The 23,185-nt window shown below is 48.0% G+C and overlaps 1 long non-coding RNA gene across 1 annotated transcript; it reads left to right on the top strand.

The window, feature by feature from the left end:
• Positions 1–4,571: 4,571 nt before the first annotated feature.
• Positions 4,572–21,699, top strand: LOC144929884 (uncharacterized). The gene is made up of 3 exons (XR_013634996.1): positions 4,572–4,836; positions 21,035–21,124; positions 21,534–21,699. It is a non-coding gene; the product is annotated as an uncharacterized LOC144929884 (long non-coding RNA).
• The last annotated feature ends 1,486 nt before the right edge of the window (positions 21,700–23,185 follow it).

Below are 23,185 nucleotides of genomic sequence, written 5' to 3'. Positions count from 1 at the left end.
TCCAGCAACCCCAAATCACCCAAAGTCCCAAAAGTCCAATGCCCCAAAAGTCTCTGTCCCTGGTCAGGGCAGCCCCAGAGTTCGAAAGTTTATCGGCGGAGCTTTACCTCCCAACCTGGGTGGAAATGGGACGGGGGTAAGAGGCACCTTACGTGATCTGAAGCTGACCGCCCCATAGCTCCATAGCGGCGCTCCGCCAGCCACCCCACGAACTCCTTCGCTCAGCTGCGCTCCGCTCCGTCAGCCGCCCCACAAATTCAGCTCCACGGCCCACAAGCAGCTCCTGCCATCCACACACTGCTCCGCGTCGAACTGCTTCACCAGCCGTCCTGCAAACTGCTCCACAATATATCTTCAGGCTCCCCCACTACTTAACACAACACTCAGTGATTTCAGCTCTTAGGTGAATTCAGCTTATAGTAGGGGAGCCCCAGTGCTGGTGCACTGTCAGCCCAAAGTGAGCTCAGCAGCCTATAACTAGACTTCTAATGAAATCAAAATTAGCTCTGATATTCCACAGTGGAGAGAGGAGGAAGTGCAATCAGCATGTAAGGCCCTCACCAAGGGGCCCATGCCACCAAGTACTACTACTTGTCCCCAGCCTCTCTCCATTCACACAGTTTTGGAACCCATGACCCTTGCCTAGCGAGTGCTACTTAGTTGATGGTGAATCCCTCCATCATAACAAAAGGCCACGTACAGTTCCAAGCACAGTTCCCATAATCAGGGTAATAACAATTTATTCTTCCTGCCCCAATAACAGAGACACTGGGGATCCCACAGCAGCCAAAGTGACCATTTGGGCAGCTATGGTCTCATTCTAGGCGTGGTGGGTGTGCCTATGCAAATGAGATCGGCCCCTGAAGTTCTTTTCCACAACTTGCCACACCTCACCACCAGATGTCAGGGTGGAGCTCATCCTGACACTGCTTACACAAAGATACAAAAGCCCCGCCCCCGGCCCCACCCCCACTCCACCCCTTCTGTGAGGCCCCACCCCTGCCCCACCTCTTCCCACCCCCATTCCAACCCCTTCCCCAAAGTCCACACCCCAACTCCACCCCCTCCCTGCCCCTATTCCAAACCCTTGCCCAAATCCCCGCCCGGCCCCGCCTCTTCTCTGCCTCCTCCCCTCTCTCCTGGAAAGTCCTAAACAGCTGGTTGGTGATGGGAAGCACTGGGAGGTAGGCGAGGAGCGGGACAGAGCACACTCGGAGGGGCGGAGGGTGAGGGGAGCTATGGCAGGCCACAGGAAAAAGCTCCGCAGACCACGTGTTTGAGACACCCTTCCCCTCCCCATGAGGGGGGAGGGATAGCTCAGTGGTTTGAGCATTGGCCTGCTAAACCCAGGGTTGTGAGTTCAATCCTTGAGGGGGCCATTTAGGGATCAGGGGCAAACCTTGGGGATTAGTCCTGCTTTGAGCAGGGGTTTGGACTAGATGACCTCCTGAGGTCCCTTCCAACCCTGATATTCTATGATTCCATGACTAGACGGTCAGAATGGGCCCTTCTAGCTGGTGCAAGGGGGTTTGCGGGTTTTTAACTGATCAGTGAAATAGTTTTCAGAGTAATAGCCATGTTAGTCTGTATTCGCAAAAAGAAAAGGAGTACTTGTGGCACCTTAGAGACTAACCAATTTATTTGAGCATGAGCTTTCGTGAGCTACAGCTCACTTCATCGGATGCATACCGTGGAAACTGCAGAAGGCATTATATACACACAGAGACCATGAAACGATACCTCCTCCCACCCCACTGTCCTGCTGGTAATAGCGTATCTAAAGTAATCATCAAGTTGGGCCATTTCCAGCACAAATACAGGTTTTCTCACCCTCCGCCCCCCCACATACAAACTCACTCTCCTGCTGGTAATAGCTTATCCAAAGTGACCACTCTCCCTACAATGACAGGTTTCAGAGTAACAGCCGTGTTAGTCTGTATTCGCAAAAAGAAAAGGAGCACTTGTGGCACCTTAGAGACTAACCAATTTATTTGAGCATGAGCTTTCGTGAAAAGCTCACGAAAGCTCATGCTCAAATAAATTGGTTAGTCTCTAAGGTGCCACAAGTACTCCTTTTCTTTCTCCCTACAATGTGCATGATAATCAAGGTGGGCCATTTCCAGCACAAATCCAGGCTTTCTCACCACACCCCGGAACACACACACACACACACACACACAAACTCACTCTCCTGCTGGCAATAGCTCATCCAAACTGACCACTCTCCAAGTTTAAATCCAAGTTTAACCAGAACATCGGGGAGGGGAGAGGGGATAGGAAAAAACAAGAGGAAATAGGCTACCTTGCATAATGACTTAGCCACTCCCAGTCTCTATTTAAGCCTAAATTAACAGTATCCAATTTGCAAATGAATTCCAATTCAGCAGTTTCTCGCTGGAGTCTGGATTTGAAGTTTTTTTGTTGTAAGATAGCGACCTTCATGTCTGTGATTGCGTGACCAGAGAGATTGAAGTGTTCTCCGACTGGTTTATGAATGTTATAATTCTTGACATCTGATTTGTGTCCATTTATTCTTTTACGTAGAGACTGTCCAGTTTGACCAATGTACATGGCAGAGGGGCACTGCTGGCACATGATGGCATATATCACATTGGTGGATGTGCAGGTAAACGAGCCTCTGTGCCAGCAGTGCCCCTCTGCCATGTACATTGGTCAAACTGGACAGTCTCTACGTAAAAGAATAAATGGACACAAATCAGATGTCAAGAATTATAACATTCATAAACCAGTCGGAGAACACTTCAATCTCTCTGGTCACGCAATCACAGACATGAAGGTCGCTATCTTACAACAAAAAAACTTCAAATCCAGACTCCAGCGAGAAACTGCTGAATTGGAATTCATTTGCAAATTGGATACTGTTAATTTAGGCTTAAATAGAGACTGGGAGTGGCTAAGTCATTATGCAAGGTAGCCTATTTCCTCTTGTTTTTTCCTATCCCCTCTCCCCTCCCCGATGTTCTGGTTAAACTTGGATTTAAACTTGGAGAGTGGTCAGTTTGGATGAGCTATTGCCAGCAGGAGAGTGAGTTTGTGTGTGTATGGGGGGGGGGTGAGAAAACCTGGATTTGTGCTGGAAATGGCCCACCTTGATTATCATGCACATTGTAGGGAGAGTGGTCACTTTGGATGAGCTATTACCAGCAGGATAGTGAGTTTGTGTGTGTGGTTTTTGGGAGGGGGGTGAGGGGGTGAGAGAACCTGGATTTGTGCAGGAAATGGCCCAACTTGATTATCATGCACATTGTGTAAAGAGTTGTCACTTTGGATGGGCTATCACCAGCAGGAGAGTGAATTTGTGTGGGGGGGTGGAGGGTGAGAAAACCTGGATTTGTGCTGGAAATGGCCCAACCTGATGATCACTTTAGATAAGCTATTACCAGCAGGGCAGTGGGGTGGGAGGAGGTATTGTTTCATATTCTCTGTGTGTATATAAAGTCTGCTGCAGTTTCCACGGTATGCATCCGATGAAGTGAGCTGTAGCTCACGAAAGCTCATGCCCAAATAAATTGGTTAGTCTCTAAGGTGCCACAAGTACTCCTTTTCTTTTTGCGAGCCTCTGACAGTGTGGCGTATGTTATTAGGCCCTGTGATGGTGTCCCCTGAATAGATATGTGGGCACAGCTGACAACGGGCTTTGTTGCAAGGATAGTTGAAATAGTTGAGATTCACATTATGGTCACTGGGCTTTAAGTCAGACCCGCTGAGGATGCTTGGGAGCAGCTGACAGGCCTGGGACTTGGAGCAAGCACAGAGTGAGAGCAGCAGAGATGAACCATTCTGAGCCTGTGCCATGTTCCTCCTCCTCTCTCCCAGCACTTTCTGTGCTGTACCCCCAAATTATTCATCCACTCTCCATGCTGTGCCCCCACGCTCCTCCTCTGTATCCCAAACTCTCCCAGCACGCTCCAGGCTGCCCCCAACCCCTCCTCTGTATCCCAAACTCCCCACCGCTCTGTGCGGTGCCCCCACCCTCCTCCTCTGTACCCCAAACTTTCCCCCACCCTCCTCCTCTGTACCCCAAACTCTCCCAGCACTCTCCAGGCTGCCCCCAACCCCTCCTCTGTACCCCAAACTCCCCACCGCTCTGTGCGGTGCCCCCACTCTCCTCTTCTGTACCCCAAAATTTCCCAGCACTCTCCAGGCTGCCCCCAACCTCCTCCTCTGTATCCCACCCTCTCCCCCCGCTCTGTGCGGTGCCCCCACCCTCCTCCTCTGTACCCCAAACTCTCCCAGCACTCTCCAGGCTGCCCCCAACCCCTCCTCTGTACCCCAAACTCTCCCCCCGCTCTGTGCGGTGCCCCCACTCTCCTCCTCTGTACCCGAAACTGTCTCCCACCCTCTGTACGGTACCCCCAGCTGCCAATACCAGAGGCCCCGCCCCCTTCCGTCCCGTCCCACGTGGAGCAGCCACAGCTGGTAGCTGAGCAGGGGGTGGGGAAGGTCCGGGCCGCCGCTTCGGCAGCTGTTACTGCGCCTGCGCGGCTCTGCCCGCGGCAGATTCGGATCGGGCGAGGCGCGCCGCGCTTTGTGACCCTGCCCGGGAGAGCGGCTGCCGCGTGGGGTGAGTGTCCCGCTCCGGCGCCCCCGCCCCGGGCCACGCCGCCGGAGCCTTCCCGCCTGGCGGGGGCGCGGAGAGACACGTGCGGCTGCGGGGCGCCTGGGCGGGAGAGCGGCCACTAGGGCTGGGGCGGGGGGACCCAGCTGTCAGGGCCCCCCCCAGCGAAGGGGCTGCGAGCGCTGCGGTCATTCCTGCCCTGGCTGTACCTCCGCCTCGTGTAGACAAGCCCTGAGAGTCTCTCCGGGGGTGACTGGGTAAGAAACACATCTGGGCCGCAGCTGGAGAGAGGCGAGGGAGACCTTTCCTTCCCGCTGGCGTGGACAAAAGGGGAGAATGCCCCTTGCCTGCCCGGGTGTGGGTGGGGGCAGTGTTTGCCCCAGATGGCAGTAAGCTCTGTTCCCACTGCAGTGGAGGAAGAGCTGCTGTGGGCAGGGGTAGACACTGGAGCCTCATCTACACTAGCTCGGGGGTTTTCAAACTTTTTTTTCAGGGGACCCAGTTTAAGAAAGTTGTTGAAGTCCGCGACCCAATGGAGCTGGGGATGAGGGGTTTGCGGGGGGTGCTCTGGGCTGGGGCAGGGGGTTGGGGTGAAGGAGTGGGTCAGGGCTCTGGACTGGGGGTGCAGGCTGTGGGGTGGGGATGTAGATGAGGGTATTGGGGTGCAGGAAGGGGTTCTGGATTTGGGAGGGCTGGGGTTGGGTTGCAGGAGGGGGTCTGGGCTGGGGGTGCAGGCTCTGGGGTGGGGATGAGGATGAGGGGTTTAGGGTGCAGGAAGGGGTTCTGGGTTTTGGGGGGGTTGGGTGTAGAAGGGGGTCAGGGCTCTGGGCTGGAGGTGCAGGCTCTGGGGTGGGGCCGGGGATGAGGGGTTTGGGGCTCAGGAACAGGTTCCGTGTTTGGGGGGGCACAAGGTTGGGGCACGGATTTACCCTGGCAGCTCCCATTCAGTAGCACAGCTGGGGTGCAGAGGCAGGCTTTTTGCCTGTCCTGGCACCATGGACCACACTGTGCCCCGGAAGCGGCCAACAGCAGGCTCGGCTCCTAGGCAGAGGCGTGCAAGCATCTCCACACAGCAGAGCCCCGTCGCCTCCCTGCCTAGAAGCTGGACCCGCTGCTGGCCGCTTCCGGGGTGCAGCGTGGTGTCAGAACAGGTAGGCACTCGCCTGCCTTAGCCAGGCAGCACCGCTGATGGGACTTCTTATGTCCCAGTCGGCGGTGCTGACCAGAGCCGCTAGGGTCCCTGGGTGCTGAGCAAGGCGACTCAGTGCCTTACATAGCCAGTACTTTGAAAAACACTGCCCTTGGGCACGGAGATGTTCCTTTGAAAATTAGCAGTAATAACATTAATGTGTTATGTTTAAAAAAACAGCAAAATTCATGTTTAGAGATCTACTGCCTGTCTCATTTAACCTCGCCTCCAATTCTAATTTTTAAGTAACAAAGCCTGGTGGGCCAAGACGTCTTGATGTGAGATTGATAAAGTGGGATCCTCTCATTCCAAGTTCATATGGTAGAACATTTACTGCTAGTAAATTTTAGTGCTGAAATGCCCCGGTTGGGGTCCCATTGTGCTGGGTATTTCTAGTCAGACAACTGGCTAATGTGAACGTAGCCATGCTGTGTTCTGCTGTTGTGGTTTTATCTCCTGTTCTCTCTGTCTTCCTGTTGTAAACGATTGTGTTCTCTGGACTGCATAATGATGATAAACTCAAGAGCTGCCACGTTCCACCCCAGCAGTGGCTGGATTGTCATGGTGGATAAGTGATCTCCGCTCAAAGTTTGCATATCAGCTTATGTTCATGGTACCTGGGTTGAAGGTGTTCCGTACATATACATGTAGGATGTTCGTACAGGTCTCCATCCTGTGAACCAAGCTAGGCCTGATGCATTTGTGAGATTAGGGGAGTTGCAGGGGAAGGTTTAGCTGCTTTTCTGAGGCTGCCTTGCATAGGGCTTGGACGCTTGGAAAGTTAAGGCCAGTCACCTGAAGGGTGAAGTCAGTGTGAGTGGGACTTGTCTATCTGGCACCAGGGGCCATGAATTTTAGCCCATGCTGACCTGTAGAGTTCTGACTGCCCCATGTAGACCTGGCTGGCGTGAACTAGAGCTAGCAAACAGAGCTGTAAACAGGGGAGTTTGAGTGGGAGTTTGAAAGGGGAGTTTGTCTTGTGGTGCTTGTGTGGGGTTTGGTTTTGCTGTGGGTGGTGGTGTTTTGGTGTGGTTTGTGTTTCCCAGATTAACAGGATTTAGGTGGGAAGGCTATGACAGATTCAGAGGTGGCAGTGGGAGTGACCCATGTAGCAGATGACACAATGAAGATGACTGGATGTGGAAGCTGTGGTATGTACATGATCCTGGAGGGGGCACCTGGTAAGAGTTTTGTCTGCATGAAATGCCGTCTGATAGAGCTGATGGAGGAAAAGATCAGAGGTTTGGAGATGCAGGTGGAAAGTCTGGTAGAGTTTAGGAAGGGGTTTGAGCAGATTATGGAGCAAAGACATGAGGTATCTGAAGGGAAAAGCTCAGACTTGCAGATGGAAGCAGGACTAGGGAATTCTGAGGGGAGACTGGGTGAGGAAAGTGGTCAGTGGAAGCATGTGACTAAAAGAACTAGGCAGAGGAAAAGACGGGCTAGTGAAGGAGAAATAGAGCTTCAGAATAGGTTTGCAGAGTTGGAAAATGAAGAAGGGGCTCAGCAGGTAGTCACTGAAGGTGACAGGGCAAGGAAGAAGAGAAGAGCGGTTAGTCCTATAGGAAAAGGGGAAGAGTTAATGGAGATTACACCAAATATGAGCCCCAGGAGGATACAGGATGGGTTAAAAAGGATTACAAGGGAGAATGGGAATGGAAAGAACTTGCAGCCAGAGGGAACAGGGGATAGACTGGAGAATAGCACCGTCACTAGGAAAAGGCAGGTCTATGTGATTGGGGACTCTTTACTGAGAAGAATAGATAGGCCTGTAACCAGAGCTGATCCAGAAAATAGGAGGGTGTGCTGTCTTCCAGGTGCTAAGATACGGGATGTAGACCTGAGGTTGAAAAGGATTCTAAAGGGAGCGGGAAAGAATCCCCTAATTATCTTTCATGTGGGAACAAATGATACGGCTAGATTCTTGCTGGAAAGTATTAAGGGAGACTATGCTAGGCTGGGGAGGACACTTAAGGAAATTGAGGCTCAGGTGATCTTTAGTGGGATTCTGCCTGTTCCTAGAGAATCATAGAATCATAGAATCATAGAATATCAGGGTTGGAAGGGACCCCAGAAGGTCATCTAGTCCAACCCCCTGCTCAAAGCAGGACCAATTCCCAGTTAAATCATCCCAGCCAGGGCTTTGTCAAGCCTGACCTTAAAAACCTCTAAGGAAGGAGATTCTACCACCTCCCTAGGTAACGCATTCCAGTGTTTCACCACCCTCTTAGTGAAAAAGTTTTTCCTAATATCCAATCTAAACCTCCCCCACTGCAACTTGAGACCATTACTCCTCGTTCTGTCATCTGCTACCATTGAGAACAGTCTAGAGCCATCCTCTTTGGAACCCCCTTTCAGGTAGTTGAAAGCAGCTATCAAATCCCCCCTCATTCTTCTCTTCTGCAGGCTAAACAATCCCAGCTCCCTCAGCCTCTCCTCATAACTCATGTGTTCCAGTCCCCTAATCATTTTTGTTGCCCTTCGCTGGACTCTCTCCAATTTATCCACATCCTTCTTGAAGTGTGGGGCCCAAAACTGGACACAGTACTCCAGATGAGGCCTCACCAATGTCGAATAGAGGGGAACGATCACGTCCCTCGATCTGCTCGCTATGCCCCTACTTATACATCCCAAAATGCCATTGGCCTTCTTGGCAACAAGGGCACACTGCTGACTCATATCCAGCTTCTCGTCCACTGTCACCCCTAGGTCCTTTTCCGCAGAACTGCTGCCTAGCCATTTGGTCCCTAGTCTGTAGCTGTGCATTGGGTTCTTCCGTCCTAAGTGCAGGACCCTGCACTTATCCTTATTGAACCTCATCAGATTCCTTTTGGCCCAATCTTCCAATTGGTCTAGGTCCTTCTGTATCCTATCCCTCCCCTCCAGCGTATCTACCACTCCTCCCAGTTTAGTATCATCCGCAAATTTGCTGAGAGTGCAATCCACACCATCCTCCAGATCATTTATGAAGATATTGAATAAAACCGGCCCCAGGACCGACCCTTGGGGCACTCCACTTGATACCGGCTGCCAACTAGACATGGAGCCATTGATCACTACCCGTTGAGCCCGACAATTTAGCCAGCTTTCTACCCACCTTATAGTGCATTCATCCAGCCCATACTTCCTTAACTTGCTGACAAGAATACTATGGGAGACCGTGTCAAAAGCTTTGCTAAAGTCAAGAAACAATACATCCACTGCTTTCCCTTCATCCACAGAACCAGTAATCTCATCATAAAAGGCGATTAGATTAGTCAGGCATGACCTTCCCTTGGTGAATCCATGCTGGCTGTTCCTGATCACTTTCCTCTCATGCAAGTGCTTCAGGATTGATTCTTTGAGGACCTGCTCCATGATTTTTCCAGGGACTGAGGTGAGGCTGACTGGCCTGTAGTTCCCAGGATCTTCCTTCTTCCCTTTTTTAAAGATTGGCACTACATTAGCCTTTTTCCAGTCATCCGGGACTTCCCCGGTTCGCCACGAGTTTTCAAAGATAATGGCCAGTGGCTCTGCAATCACAGCCGCCAATTCCTTCAGCACTCTCGGATGCAACTCGTCCGGCCCCATGGACTTGTGCACGTCCAGCTTTTCTAAATAGTCCCTAACCGCCTCTATCTCCACAGAGGGCTGGCCATCTCTTCCGCATTTTGTGATGCCCAGCGCAGCAGTCTGGGAGCTGACCTTGTTAGTGAAAACAGAGGCAAAAAAAGCATTGAGTACATTAGCTTTTTCCACATCCTCTGTCACTAGGTTGCCTCCCTCATTCAGTAAGGGGCCCACACTTTCCTTGGCTTTCTTCTTGTTGCCAACATACCTGAAGAAACCCTTCTTGTTACTCTTGACATCTCTGGCTAGCTGCAGCTCCAGGTGCGATTTGGCCCTCCTGATAACATTCCTACATGCCCGAGCAATATTTTTATACTCTTCCCTGGTCATATGTCCAACCTTCCACTTCTTGTAAGCTTCTTTTTTATGTTTAAGATCCGCTAGGATTTCACCATTAAGCCAAGTTGGTCGCCTGCCATATTTACTATTCTTTCGACTCATCGGGATGGTTTGTCCCTGTAACCTCAACAGGGATTCCTTGAAATACAGCCAGCTCTCCTGGACTCCTTTCCCCTTCAAGTTAGTCCCCCAGGGGATCCTGGCCATCCGTTCCCTGAGGGAGTCGAAGTCTGCTTTCCTGAAGTCCAGGGTCCGTATCCTGCTGCTTACCTTTGTTCCCTGCGTCAGGATCCTGAACTCAACCAACTCATGGTCACTGCCTCCCAGATTCCCATCCACTTTTGCTTCCCCCACTAATTCTACCCGGTTTGTGAGCAGCAGGTCAAGAAAAGCACCCCCCCTAGTTGGCTCCTCTAGCACTTGCGCCAGGAAATTGTCCCCTACGCTTTCCAAAAACTTCCTGGATTGTCTATGCACCGCTGTATTGCTCTCCCAGCAGATATCAGGAAAATTAAAGTCACCCATGAGAATCAGGGCATGCGATCTAGTAGCTTCCGTGAGCTGCCGGAAGAAAGCCTCATCCACCTCATCCCCCTGGTCCGGTGGTCTATAGCAGACTCCCACCACTACATCACTCTTGTTGCACACACTTCTAAACTTAATCCAGAGACACTCAGGTTTTTCTGCAGTTTCGTACCGGAGCTCTGAGCAGTCATACTGCTCCCTTACATACAGTGCTACTCCCCCACCTTTTCTGCCCTGCCTGTCCTTCCTGAACAGTTTATAACCATCCATGACAGTACTCCAGTCATATGAGTTATCCCACCAAGTCTCTGTTATTCCGATCACGTCATAGTTCCTTGACATCACCAGGACCTCCAGTTCTCCCTGCTTGTTTCCAAGGCTTTGTGCATTTGTATATAAGCACTTGAGATAACCTGTTGATCGCCCCTCATTGCCAGTATGAGGCAGGAGCCCTCCCCTCACAGACATTCCTGCCTGTGCTGCCTCCCGGTATCCCGCTTTCCCCCTTACCTCAGGGCTTTGGTCTCCTTCCCCCGGTGAACCTAGTTTAAAGCCCTCCTCACTAGGTTAGCCAGCCTGCTGGCAAAGATGCTCTTCCCTCTCTTCGTAAGATGGAGCCCGTCTCTACCCAGCACTCCTCCTTCATGGAACACCATCCCATGGTCAAAGAAACCAAAGCCTTCTCTCCGACACCATCTGCGTAGCCATTCGTTGACTTCCACGATTCGACGCTCCCTACCTAGGCCTAGAGAAGGGCAACAAAGGTGTGACAAGATTATGACTATCAATAGATGGCTTAGGCAGTGGTGCTATAAGGAGGGCTTTGGGATGTATGGCCATTGGGAGGCATTCATGGATAGAGGACAGTTCTCTCGGGATGGACTTCATCTGAGTAGGGAAGGAAATAGACTTCTAGGATGGAGGCTGGCACAACTGATTAAGAGAGCTTTAAACTAGGAATTTGGGGGAGATGGTTGGGAGATGTCCAGGTAATCTCCACGCCAGAATTTAGCATAGAGTGGAAAGAAAATGAAGTAAGAGTGGATACAGCTGTAGGTAGGAGGAAGGGCAGTGTAGATACAAGTCTAATAGGTTATACTGGTAGTAAAATAACCGTGCCTAATAGGGTACAGAATGTGAGTGAGGCCAAACAGCAAAAATTAAGATGTTTGTACACTAATGCAAGGAGCCTAGGTAACAAAATGGAGGAACTAGAGTTACTGGTGCAGGAAGTGAAACCAGATATTATAGGTATAACAGAGACCTGGTGGAATAGTAGTCATGACTGGGCTACAGGTATTGAAGGGTATGTGCTGTTTTGGAAAGACCGAAATAAAGGTAAAGGTGGTGGAGTAGCACTGTATATCAATGATGAGATAGAATGTAAAGAAATAAGAAGCGATGAAATGGATATGACTGAGTCTGTCTGGGCAACAATTAAATTGGGGAAGAAAACTATTAGAGCCTCCCCTGGGATAGTGCTTGGGGTGTGCTATAGACCGCCGGGATCTAATTTGGATATGGATAGAGCCCTTTTTAATGTTTTTAATAAAGTAAATACTAATGGAAACTGTGTGATCATGGGAGACTTTAACTTCCCAGATATAGACTGGAGGACGAGTGCTAGTAATAATAATAGGGCTCAGATTTTCCTAGATGCGATAGCTGATGGATTCCTTCAGCAAGTAGTTGCTGAACCGACTAGAGGGGATGCCATTTTAGATTTGGTCTTGGTGAGTAATGAGGACCTCATAGAGGAAATGGTTGTAGGGGATAATCTTGGCTCAAGTGATCATGAGCTAATTCAGTTCAAACTGAATGGAAGGATTAACAAAAATAAATCTGCAACTAGGGTTTTTGATTTCAAAAGGGCTGACTTTCAAAAATTAAGGAAATTAGTTAGGGAAGTGGATTGGACTGAAGAATTTATGGGTTTAAAGGTAGAGGAGTCCTGGGATTATTTTAAATTAAAGCTGCAGAAGCTATCGGAAGCCTGCATCCCAAGAAAGGGGAAAAAATTCATAGGCAGGAGTTGTAGACCAAGCTGGATGAGCAAGCATCTTAGAGAGGTAATTAAGAAAAAGCAGAAAGCATATAGGGAGTGGAAGAAGGGAGGGATCAGTAAGGAAAGCTACCTTATTGAGGTCAGAATATGTAGGGATAAAGTGAGACAGGCTAAAAGTCAAGTAGAGTTGGACCTTGCAAAGGGAATTAAAACCAATAGTAAAAGGTTCTATAGTCATATAAATAGGAAGAAAACAAAGAAAGAAGAAGTGGGACCGCTAAAAACTGAGGATGGAGTGGAGGTCAAGGATAATCTAGGCATGGCCCAATATCTAAACAAATACTTTGCCTCAGTCTTTAATAAGACTAAAGAGGATCTTAGGGATAATGGTAGCATGATAAATGGGAATGAGGATATGGAGGTAGACATCACCATATCTGAGGTAGAAGCGAAACTCAAACAGCTTAATGGGACTAAATCGGGGGGCCCAGATAATCTTCATCCAAGAATATTAAAAGAATTGGCACAAGAAATTGCAAGCCCATTAGCAAGAATTTTTAATGAATCTGTAAACTCAGGGGTTGTACCGTATGATTGGAGAATTGCTAACATAGTTCCTATTTTTAAGAAAGGGAAAAAAAGTGATCCAAGTAATTATAGGCCTGTTAGTTTGACATCTGTAGTATGCAAGGTCTTGGAAAAAATTTTGAAGGAGAAGGTAGTTAAGGACATTGAAGTCAATGGTAAATGGGACAAAATACAACATGGTTTTACAAAAGGTAGATCGTGCCAAACCAACCTGATCTCCTTCTTTGAGAGAGTAACAGATTTTTTAGATAAAGGAAACGCAGTGGATCTAATTTACTTAGATTTTAGTAAGGCGTTTGATACTGTGCCACATGGGGAATTATTAGTTAAATTGGATAAGATGGGCATCAATAGGAAAATTGAAAGGTGGATAGGGAATTGGTTAAAGGGGAGACTACAACGGGTCCTACTGAAAGGTGAACTGTCAAGTTGGAGGGAGGTTACCAGTGGAGTTCCTCAAGGATCAGTTTTGGGACCAATCTTATTTAATCTTTTTATTACTGACCTGGGCACAAAAAGTGGGAGTGTGCTAATAAAGTTTGCAGATGATACAAAGCTGGGAGGTATTGCTAATTTAGAGAAGGACAGGGATACCCTACAGGAGGATCTGGATGACCTTGTAAACTGGAGTAATAGGAATAGGATGAAATTTAATAGTGAGAAGTGTAAGGTCATGCATTTAGGGATTAATAACAAGAATTTTAGTTATAAGCTAGGGACGCATCAACTAGAAGTAACGGAGGAGGAAAAGGACCTTGGAGTATTGGTTGATCATAGGATGACTATGAGCTGCCAATGTGATATGGCTGTGAAAAAAGCTAATGTCGTCTTGGGATGCATCAGGAGAGGTATTTCCAGTAGGGATAAGGAGGTTTTAGTACCGTTATATAAGGCACTGGTGAGACCTCACCTGGAATACTGTGTGCAGTTCTGGTCTCCCATGTTTAAGAAGGATGAATTCAAACTGGAACAGGTACAGAGAAGGGCTACTAGGATGATCCGAGGAATGGAAAACTTGTCTTATGAAAGGAGACTCAGGGAGCTTGGCTTGTTTAGCCTAACTAAAAGAAGGTTGAGGGGAGATATGATTGCTCTCTATAAATATATCAGAGGGATAAATACCAGAGAGGGAGAGGAATTATTTAAACTCAGTACCAATGTGGACACAAGAACAAATGGATATAAACTGGCCACTAGGAAATTTAGATTAGAAATTAGACGAAGGTTTCTAACCATCAGAGGAGTGAAGTTTTGGAATAGCCTTCCGAGGGAAGTAGTGGGGGCAAAAGATCTATCTTGCTTTAAGATTAAACTCGATAAGTTTATGGAGGAGATGGTATGATGGGATAACATGGTTTTGGTAATTAAATATTCATGGTAAATAGGCCCAATGGCCTGTGATGGGTTTTTAGATGGGGTAAGATCCAAGTTACCCGGGAAAGAATTTTCTGTAGTATCTGGCTGATGAATCTTGCCCATATGCTCAGGGTTTAGCTGATCGCCATATTTGGGGTCGGGAAGGAATTTTCCTCCAGGGCAGATTGGAAGGCCCTAGAGGTTTTTCGCCTTCCTCTGTAGCATGGGGCACGGGTCACTTGCTGGAGGATTCTCTGCTCCTTGAGGTCTTCAAACTACAATTTGAGGACTTCAATAGCACAGATATAGGTGTGAGGTCTTTTTTAGGAGTGGTGGGTGAAATTCTGTGGCCTGCATTGTGCAGGAGGTCAGACTAGATGATCATAATGGTCCCTTCTGGCCTAAATATCTATGAATCTATGAACTAAAAGGCATCCACCATGCATTAACATAGTCCTTCTCGAAATGGGACTACACAGCACATTTAGTCAGTGCCAGCAGAGTCTACCGGTGGCAGTTAGAGCATAACATGTTACTGTGCGCTATCATTTATGCACTGCAGCACCATGTGGACGATCCTTAAATTAAAGCATGTTTACTCCTGAGAGAAAGCAGGAGTTAAGTGGCCTTAGTTTGCCATAACTTAATTCTCCTCCTTGGCGCTTAACTTCAGGATGAGAGAGACAAACCGCCACGAGGATGTGACTCAGTTTTAACTTTTGTGCTTTGACTTCACATCTGAAGTTGATGTGCCTTAACTTTCCTGTCCCTGTGTAGACATGGCTTCATGTCATTAGTATCCAAATGGTAACAAACAGAGGTGCTGGAACAGTTTTTACAGGGGAGGGTGCTGAGAGCCATTGAACAAACTGTAAACCCTGTCTATGATGGAAACCACTTCAAGCCAGAGCGTGCAGCAGCACGCCTAGTTCCAGCACCTATGGTAACAAGTAGGTTTGAAGTGATCCCTTCAGGGAACTAGCTTTTCCTACCTGAACTCCCCCATTCCCACCCACTCCCCGCTGGTCTGTTGCCAATGTAGTCGTTTTCCAACACACACCTGGAGATTGGAACAGCCTGGGGTACCATTTAGGGAGGTCAGGTGGGCGGGGGGCTTCTCCCCCACCGTTTCTAACCACAGTGGAGTGCAAACAGGAAAACTAACTGTTGCTCTGCGCTCAGAGGAATCCGCAGCCGGTAGCTGGGGTCTGAGTAAGAAGTTGCTGGTGGCTGACAGGGCTGGCCCCCGGGAGTTGGATCAACAGCTCCCCCCTGGGCCCCAGGAAATGTAAATTCCCCGGCTGTGTGGGCCGCGGCTGCTCCGTGTCCTGGAGCCGGAGAGCTGTCAGCGTTGCTCTGCACCCCTGCACAGGGTGAGACTGATGAGGTTCCCAAGTGCCCCCTGCAGCTGGGTGGCTGAGAGCCTGTGCGCCCAGCAGAGGTACAAACGGCTCTCAAAGCACTTCATGAGTGTAAATAGCTCCTTGTCACCCAGCTGAGAGGCAGGAGAGAGCAGTTTCTGGGAGAAGAGACCTGTTGAGTGCTGATCTCCTTAACTCTCCCACAAAGCTGATCTGTTTTATTTTCAGAGTAACAGTCAGTTAGACATTTCAGTTGATCTTGATGGAAATCAGAGGAAGTCATTGTACATAGCTCTGATTCTTAATCAGAAAACACAAATGCTTCTAATCAATTTTGTTGCCCTTCTTTGTACCTTTTCCATTTCTAATATATCTTTTTTGAGATGGAGCAACCAGATGAGCCCACAGTATTCAAGATGTGGGCGTACCATGGATTTATAAAGAGGCATTATGATATTTTCTGTTGTATTATCTATCCCTTTCCTAAAGGTTCCTAACATTGTTAGCTTTTTTGACTGCTGCTGCACATTGAGTGGATGTTTTCAGAGAACTGTCCACAATGACTCCAAGATCTCTCTCTTGAGTGGTAATAGCTAGTTTAGACCCCATGATTTTATATGTGCAGTTGGGGTTATGTTTTCCAATGTGCATTACTTTGCATTTATCAACATTGAATTTCATCTTCAATTTGATTGTCCAATCACCCTGTTTTGTGAGACCCCTTTGTAGCTCTTCGCAGTCTGCTTTGGACTTAACTATCTTGAGTAGTTTTTGTATCATCTGCAAATTTTGCCACTTTGCTGTTTACCCCCTTTTCCAGGTCATTTATGAATATGTTGAATAGGACTGGTCCCAGTACAGACTCCTGAGGGACACTACTATTTACCTCTCTCCATTCTGAAAACTGACCATTTATTCCTTCCCTTTGTTTCCTGTCTTTTAACCAGTCCATGAGAGGACCCTCCCTCTTATCCCAAGGCAGCTTACTTTGCTTAAGAGCCTTTGGTGAGGGACCTTGTCAAAGGCTTTCTGAACATTTAAGTACACTATATCCATCAGATCCCCCTTGTCCACATGCTTGTTGACCCCCTCGGAGAATTCTAGTAGATTGGTGAGGCATGATTTCCCTTTACAAAAACCATGCTGACTCTTCCCCCAACAAATTATGTTCATCTATGTGTCTGACAATTCCGTTCTTTATTATAGTTTCAACCAGTTTGCCTGGTACTGAAGTCAAGCTTTTTGGCCTATAATTGACAGGATCACCTCTGGAGCCCTTTTTAAAATTTGGCATCACATTAGCTGTCCTCCTGTCACTTGGTACAGAAGCTGATTTAAATGATAGGTTACAAACCACAGTTAATAGTTTTGCAATTTCACATTTGAGTTCCTTCAGAACTCTTGGGTGAATATCATCTGCTCCTGGTGACTTATTACTGTTTAATTTATCAATTTGTTCCAAAACCACCTCTAATGACACCTCAATCTGGGACAGTTCCTCATATTTGTCACCTAAAAGAATGGCTCAGATTTGGGAATCTCCCTCACATCCTCAGCTGTGAAGAGCGATGCAAAGAATTCATTTAGTTTCTCCACAATGGCCTTATCATCCTTGAGTGCTCCTTTAGCATCTCGATCGTCCACTGGTGGTTTAGCAGGGTTTTTGCTTCTGATGTACTTAAAAGCTTTTTGTTATTACTTTTGGAGTCTTTGGCTAGCTGTTCTTCAAATTCTTTTTGGCCTTCCTAATGATTATATTTTTATACTTCACTTGCCAGAGTTTATGCTCTTTTCTATTTTTCCATGCTAGGATTTAACTTCTACGTTTCAAAGGATGCCTTTTTGTCTCTCACTGCTTCTTTTACTTTGTTTAGCGATGGTGGCACTTTTTTTGGTTCTCTTACTATGTTTTTTAATCTGGGGTATACGTTTAAGTTGAGTGTCTATTATGGTGTCTTTAAAAAGTTTCCATGCAGGTTGCAGGGATTTCACTTTTGGTGCTGTACTTTTTAATTTCTGTTTAACTTCCTCATTTTTGTGTAGTCCCCCTTTCTGAAATTAAATGCTACAGTGTTGGGCTGCTATGGTGATTTCCCCACTACAGGGATGTTAAATTTAATTAAGTTATGGTAACTATTACCAAGCGGTCCAGCTATATTCACTTCTTGGACCAAATCCTTGATCCATTTAGGACTTAATCAAGACTTGCCTCTCCTCTGGTGGGTTCCAGGTCTAGCTGCTCCCAGAATCAGTCATTTAAGGTGTCAAGAAACTTTATCTCTGCATCCCATCCTGAGGTGACATGAACCCAGTCAATATGGGGATAGTTGAAATCCCCCATTAGTATTAAGGTTTTTATTTTTATAGCTTCTCTCATCTCTCTGAGCATTTTGCAGTCATTATCGCCATCCTGGTCAGGCGGTTGGTAGTATGTCCCTACTGCTATATTATTATTCGCACGTGGAATTACTATCCATAGAGATTCTGTGATACAGTTTGGAGTACAGGTCAGCTTGGAAAAGAGACAACTAAGGGGGGATATGATAGAGGTCTATAAAATGTTGACTGCTGTGGAGAAAGTGAATAAGGAAATGTTATTTATACATAATGCAAGAACCAGGGTCACACAATGAAATTAACAGGGAGCAGGTTTAAAACAAACAAGAGGAAGTGTTTCTTCCCATAATGCACTGTCAACCTGTGGAACGCGTTGCCAGGGGATGTTGTGAAGACCAAAACTATAATAGGGTTAAAAAAAGGATTAGATAAATTCATGAAGGAGAGGTCCAACAGTGGCTGTTAGCCAGGATGGTCAGGGTTGCAACCCCATGTTCTGACTGTGACAGTGTCCCTTAGCCTCTCTTTGCCAGAAGCTGGGAGTGGACAACAGGGGATGGATCACTTGATGATTCCCTGTTCTGTTCATTTTCTCTGAAGCATCTGCCATTGACTGTCAGAAGACAGGATACTGGGCTAAATGGGCCATTGGTTTGACTCATTTGTATGGTTTGGGATTGGGAATATCTTGCTGGATTATGTCCCGATTGTTCTAATTTTACATATAAATTTAAAATATGGCTTTAACTGGTGTTAGAGAGAGAGAGAGAGCGCTTTCTCTATATAGAAATTAGATACAGTGCTTCTGTCAGCTAATTTCTAAGTTATCTGCTAAAAAAGTTTTCATGTGCCAAAGTAGCTCCTGGAATCATGGTTAAAGTTGCCCCCCCCTTCCACCAAAATCAGTTTCTGGGGAAGACTCTTGGCAGGGGATCATACTTGTTTGCTGGTAGTTGTCTGGAGATAAGTTTCCATGGCTGTGAGCCTTCCGTGGAGCTGGCTGATGCTATATTAGGCCTTGTCCGCATGAGAAAGCAGCATCTATTCAATTTAAGGTGTAATTTTAAACTAGCTAATGGGTGTGGATGTTCTGATTTCTGATAAAGCAGCTCATATAATAGATTCTAACTGGCTGGAAGGGATCACTGTGATCATCTAGTCTTGTCTCCTGTATAACACAGGGCGTAGGTCTTCCCTGAATTTAATTCCTATTTGAACTAGAGCAGATCTTCTGGAAAAACATCTAGTCTTGTTTTAAAACTTGCCAGTGATGCAGAATCCCCCACAACTCTTGGTAAATTGTTTGGAAGGCTGATCATCCTCATTTAGAATTTTTCACCTTATTTCAAGTCAGAATTGGTCTAGCTTCAACTTCCAGCCATTGGATTGTGTTAACTTTGTCTGTTAGATTGATCAAACATTTGTTCCCCGTGTAGGTAATTACAGATTGTGATCAAGTCACCTCTCTTTGTTAGGCTAAATAGATTGAGCTCCTTGAGCATATCGCTAAAAGACCAGGCATATTTTCCAATCCTTTAATCATTCTCATGGCTCTTTTCTGAACCGTCTCCAATTTATCAACAGCCTTGTTGAATTGTGGGCTCCAGAACTGGACAGAGGATTCCAGCAGTGGTGTCACCAGTGCCAAATTCAGAGATAAAATAACCTCTCTACTCCTACTGAAGATTCTCTTGTTTGTGCATCCAAACATTGCCTTGGTCCTTTTGGTCATCCTGGGAGCTCATGTTCTGCGGTTCTCTACCATGACCCCCAAGTTGTTTTCAGTGTCACTGCTTCCTAGGATAGAGGCCCCCATCCTATAAGCATTACTATAGCCTTTGTTCCTAGGTGTATACATTTACATTTGGCCATATTAAAATGTACACTGTGCCCAGCTTACCAAAGTGGCTCTGTATCAGTGTCCTCTTAGAATCATAGAATATCAGGGTTGGAAGGGACCCCAGAAGGTCATCTAGTCCAACCCCCTGCTCGAAGCAGGACCAATTCCCAGTTAAATCATCCCAGCCAGGGCTTTGTCAAGCCTGACCTTAAAAACCTCTAAGGAAGGAGATTCTACCACCTCCCTAGGTAACGCATTCCAGTGTTTCACCACCCTCTTAGTGAAAAAGTTTTTCCTAATATCCAATCTAAACCTCCCCCACTGCAACTTGAGACCATTACTCCTCGTTCTGTCATCTGCTACCATTGAGAACAGTCTAGAGCCATCCTCTTTGGAACCCCCTTTCAGGTAGTTGAAATGTTAAATAGTGTAGGGCCAAGAACAGATCCCTGTAGGACCCCACTACAAAAACACCCCTGTTTGATTCCAAATTGATTTAAGCCAAAGCAAAATAAGCCTGGTTTAAACCATTCACATTGCCTTTTGTACTGGTTTATAATCACACTGTAAACTAACCTAGTGCAACTTTCTCCCTTAGATAAGGCCCAAGATACAGTTAAACATTTTTAAAATTAACTTCTAAAAACAATATTTTAAAGTTTTTTAAAAAGGACAAACCTGCATCCCTGGTAGAAAAAAGCCCTGAGTCTCTTGTGCCTTGGTCTATAGGGCATGGCCGGTGAAAGCAAACCTGGAGAGTCTTGACTAAGCACCCAAGATTTGGGGGACCTGATTCTGTTATGCCAAGGCCTCTTTCTGCTATTCTAGCACCATAAAAGTGAGTGGAAGTGGTCTGCTGAGAATCCCCTTGTGCAGCTGCTCTGCACATTAATGATCTGGAGGATGGTATGGATTGCACCCTCAGCAAGTTTGTAGATGACACTAAACTGGGAGGAGTGGTAGATACGCTGGAGGGTAGGGATAGGATACAGAGGGACCTAGACAAATTGGAGGATTGGGCCAAAAGAAATCTGATGAGGTTCAACAAGGACAAGTGCAGAGTCCTGCACTTAGGACGGAAGAATCCAATGCACCGCTACACACTAGGGACCGAATGGCTGGGCAGCAGTTCTGCAGAGAAGGACCTGGGGGTGACAGTGGATGAGAAGCTGGATATGAGTCTCAGGGACCTGGAGGCCATTGGAAACCTCAGCTGTGCTCCATAGTGGTTCCTGCATTCTGGAGCTGGGCGTATTGCCCATTGCTGGGAAGCAGCCTCCCTCAGAGTAACATTTTGCTGTTACAGCTTCGAGCTCCGTGGTCGGAAACCAACCATCCAGTCATCTGCAGAGCGCCCGAGACGGGACAATGGAGGCCGCCAGCCTGCCAAATGAAGGTAATGCCCTTTATCTTTTGAGAACAAAGCATGGAAGAGCAGCATGTCCTAGTGGATAGAGCAGGGAGTTGGGCATCTGAGTTCTAGGACTGACTCTGCGCAGACTCATTGTGTGACTGTGGACAAGTCACTTCTCCGCTCTCTGCTTCAGTTTCTCCTAAGCTTTCTTCCAGCCAGGGCAGCGTGTCCCTAGTGAGCCATGCCATATTCTCCAACATTATGTTAGATTGGCTTCTGGAGTGATTGAGACAGGGGAGGAGCTGTGGTGGTGAGCAGGAAGGGGTCAGGGCGCGGGGGGGTGGGGTGATAGGAGGGGAAGTGGGGGTGGCGGTTCTCTGTGCCAGTGTAGAAGCAGAAGCCAGTGATGACGTGACACCTTGCATGATTCTCCTCATCTCTCTGCCAACAGGCCAGTTTGCCCCAGGCTCCTTCCTGGAGAAGCTGAATTCCCTGGTGAAAGGAATCGGCTGCCCCAATCCCGATGTGGGGAGGGCCCCGCACAAAGCCTTTGACAAGAGATGGGCGAGTCTGCCAAATCCAGCCCCTCCCCCTGCCAAGGTGCCAGTGACTGCATCCCCTCCATCATCTTGCTCCAACGGTAAAAAATCACCACCTGCGCATGGCGCACATTGGGCTATCACAGCCCATCTGCATGCTCCCATCCCAGGAGCAGGTAACAAGGGGTCCGAACTACTTTTATCCCAAGGAAAACAACTGCCCATCATGTGGGACCATGGAGAGTGGGCCTCGGGCCTCACTGCAGAGCTACTGGAGTGAGCCCTGGCAGAGGCACTAAGAACTTTCTCGTGGTGTACACCGTCCATCCCTGCTGCAGCTGTTGTCCACTGAGTCTGGGCCATGCTCAGCTGCCACCTCCCTGCCTGGCTGGCTCAGTGTCATGCCCAATCCCTGTGCCTCTTACCCGCTTCGCCCTGCGGCATGGGGCCAGGGTGGTACGCTCCTGGGACAGGAGTGGCTCCATGGCAGTGGTGAGGAGGAGCAGTGCTTGCCGCCCCACTGGCTGGTGTGCCCACTCAGGTTTGGCCCTGGGGACTGGGGGAGACAGTGGGGTGGACAGTGTTGCTGCGTGGCAGAACGTGTGTCTGGCTGCAGGAGCGATCTCTCTCCCCCCAGACTGGGCCGGTGCTACTTCCCCTCCCCATGGCCACCCCCCTCAGTCCCGCAGCTCAGTCAGTGCATGGCCTCTTCTCTGAGAGCAACCTCAGGTGGGAGGGGTGTGGGGAGGGAGGCTGAGAAGCCAATGCTTGCTGGGGCAGTTGTTTGTTCCTGTTTGGGGACATGCTGACATGGGAGCTGGGGAGAACTCGGGTGAGGCTGGGCAGGCTGACGTCTCTCCTGTGTGCCTCAGAGCTCTGCCTCGGCCCTGACACAGCTCAGCCTCCTCCAAGCTGTGACACAATCCTGACTGGCCAGCAGGAAAATTTCATCTGCCTTATTGGGAGTAATATCCTTAACCTCTATTTATTAACAATCACCAAAACAGAATACACACGCAAAGCATATAATGCTCATCACTCCCAATAAGGGTTGCCAACCCTCCAGGATTGCCCTGAGTCTCCAGGAATTACAGATTAAGTAGAGATTGTCATGTGATGAAACCTCCAGGAATACCTCCAAACAAAATTAGCAACTCTAGAGAGCCTTCTAGATGGGCCTTACAGTTCTAGTGCAGGAGGGGGATACTGGGATCATTTCTTTAACATCCACCCTAAAGAAGCAAACAAAGGGCACTGCCCAACTTGTGTTTTCCTTGGCTGGTCCTGTTTAGAGAATGGCAGTCTCTTCTCCCCGCTCGGTCTCCTTCCCCTCTCCATCTGGTTTGACAGATCGGGCTTCATCAGCAGCTTACTCCCTTAACTCTTCCTGATCTCTGTCATCGTCTCCCTCCCAGCAGGGGAGCCCCTTAGCCATAAAGATAAAGCAAGGGCTGGCCTCAGAGGAAATGCAAAACAGGGCTTCCCCCCAGGGACTGATCAGCACCAGGATTAGAGCCCTGCTAGGGAGGATTCTGCTGCAGGGGTTGCTGGGGGATGTTTTCTT

Source organism: Lepidochelys kempii, chromosome 24, assembly GCF_965140285.1.
Source record: "Lepidochelys kempii isolate rLepKem1 chromosome 24, rLepKem1.hap1, whole genome shotgun sequence".
In the NCBI taxonomy this organism is placed as follows: Eukaryota; Metazoa; Chordata; order Testudines; family Cheloniidae; genus Lepidochelys; species Lepidochelys kempii.
This window is presented reverse-complemented; position numbering and strand designations above follow the sequence as displayed.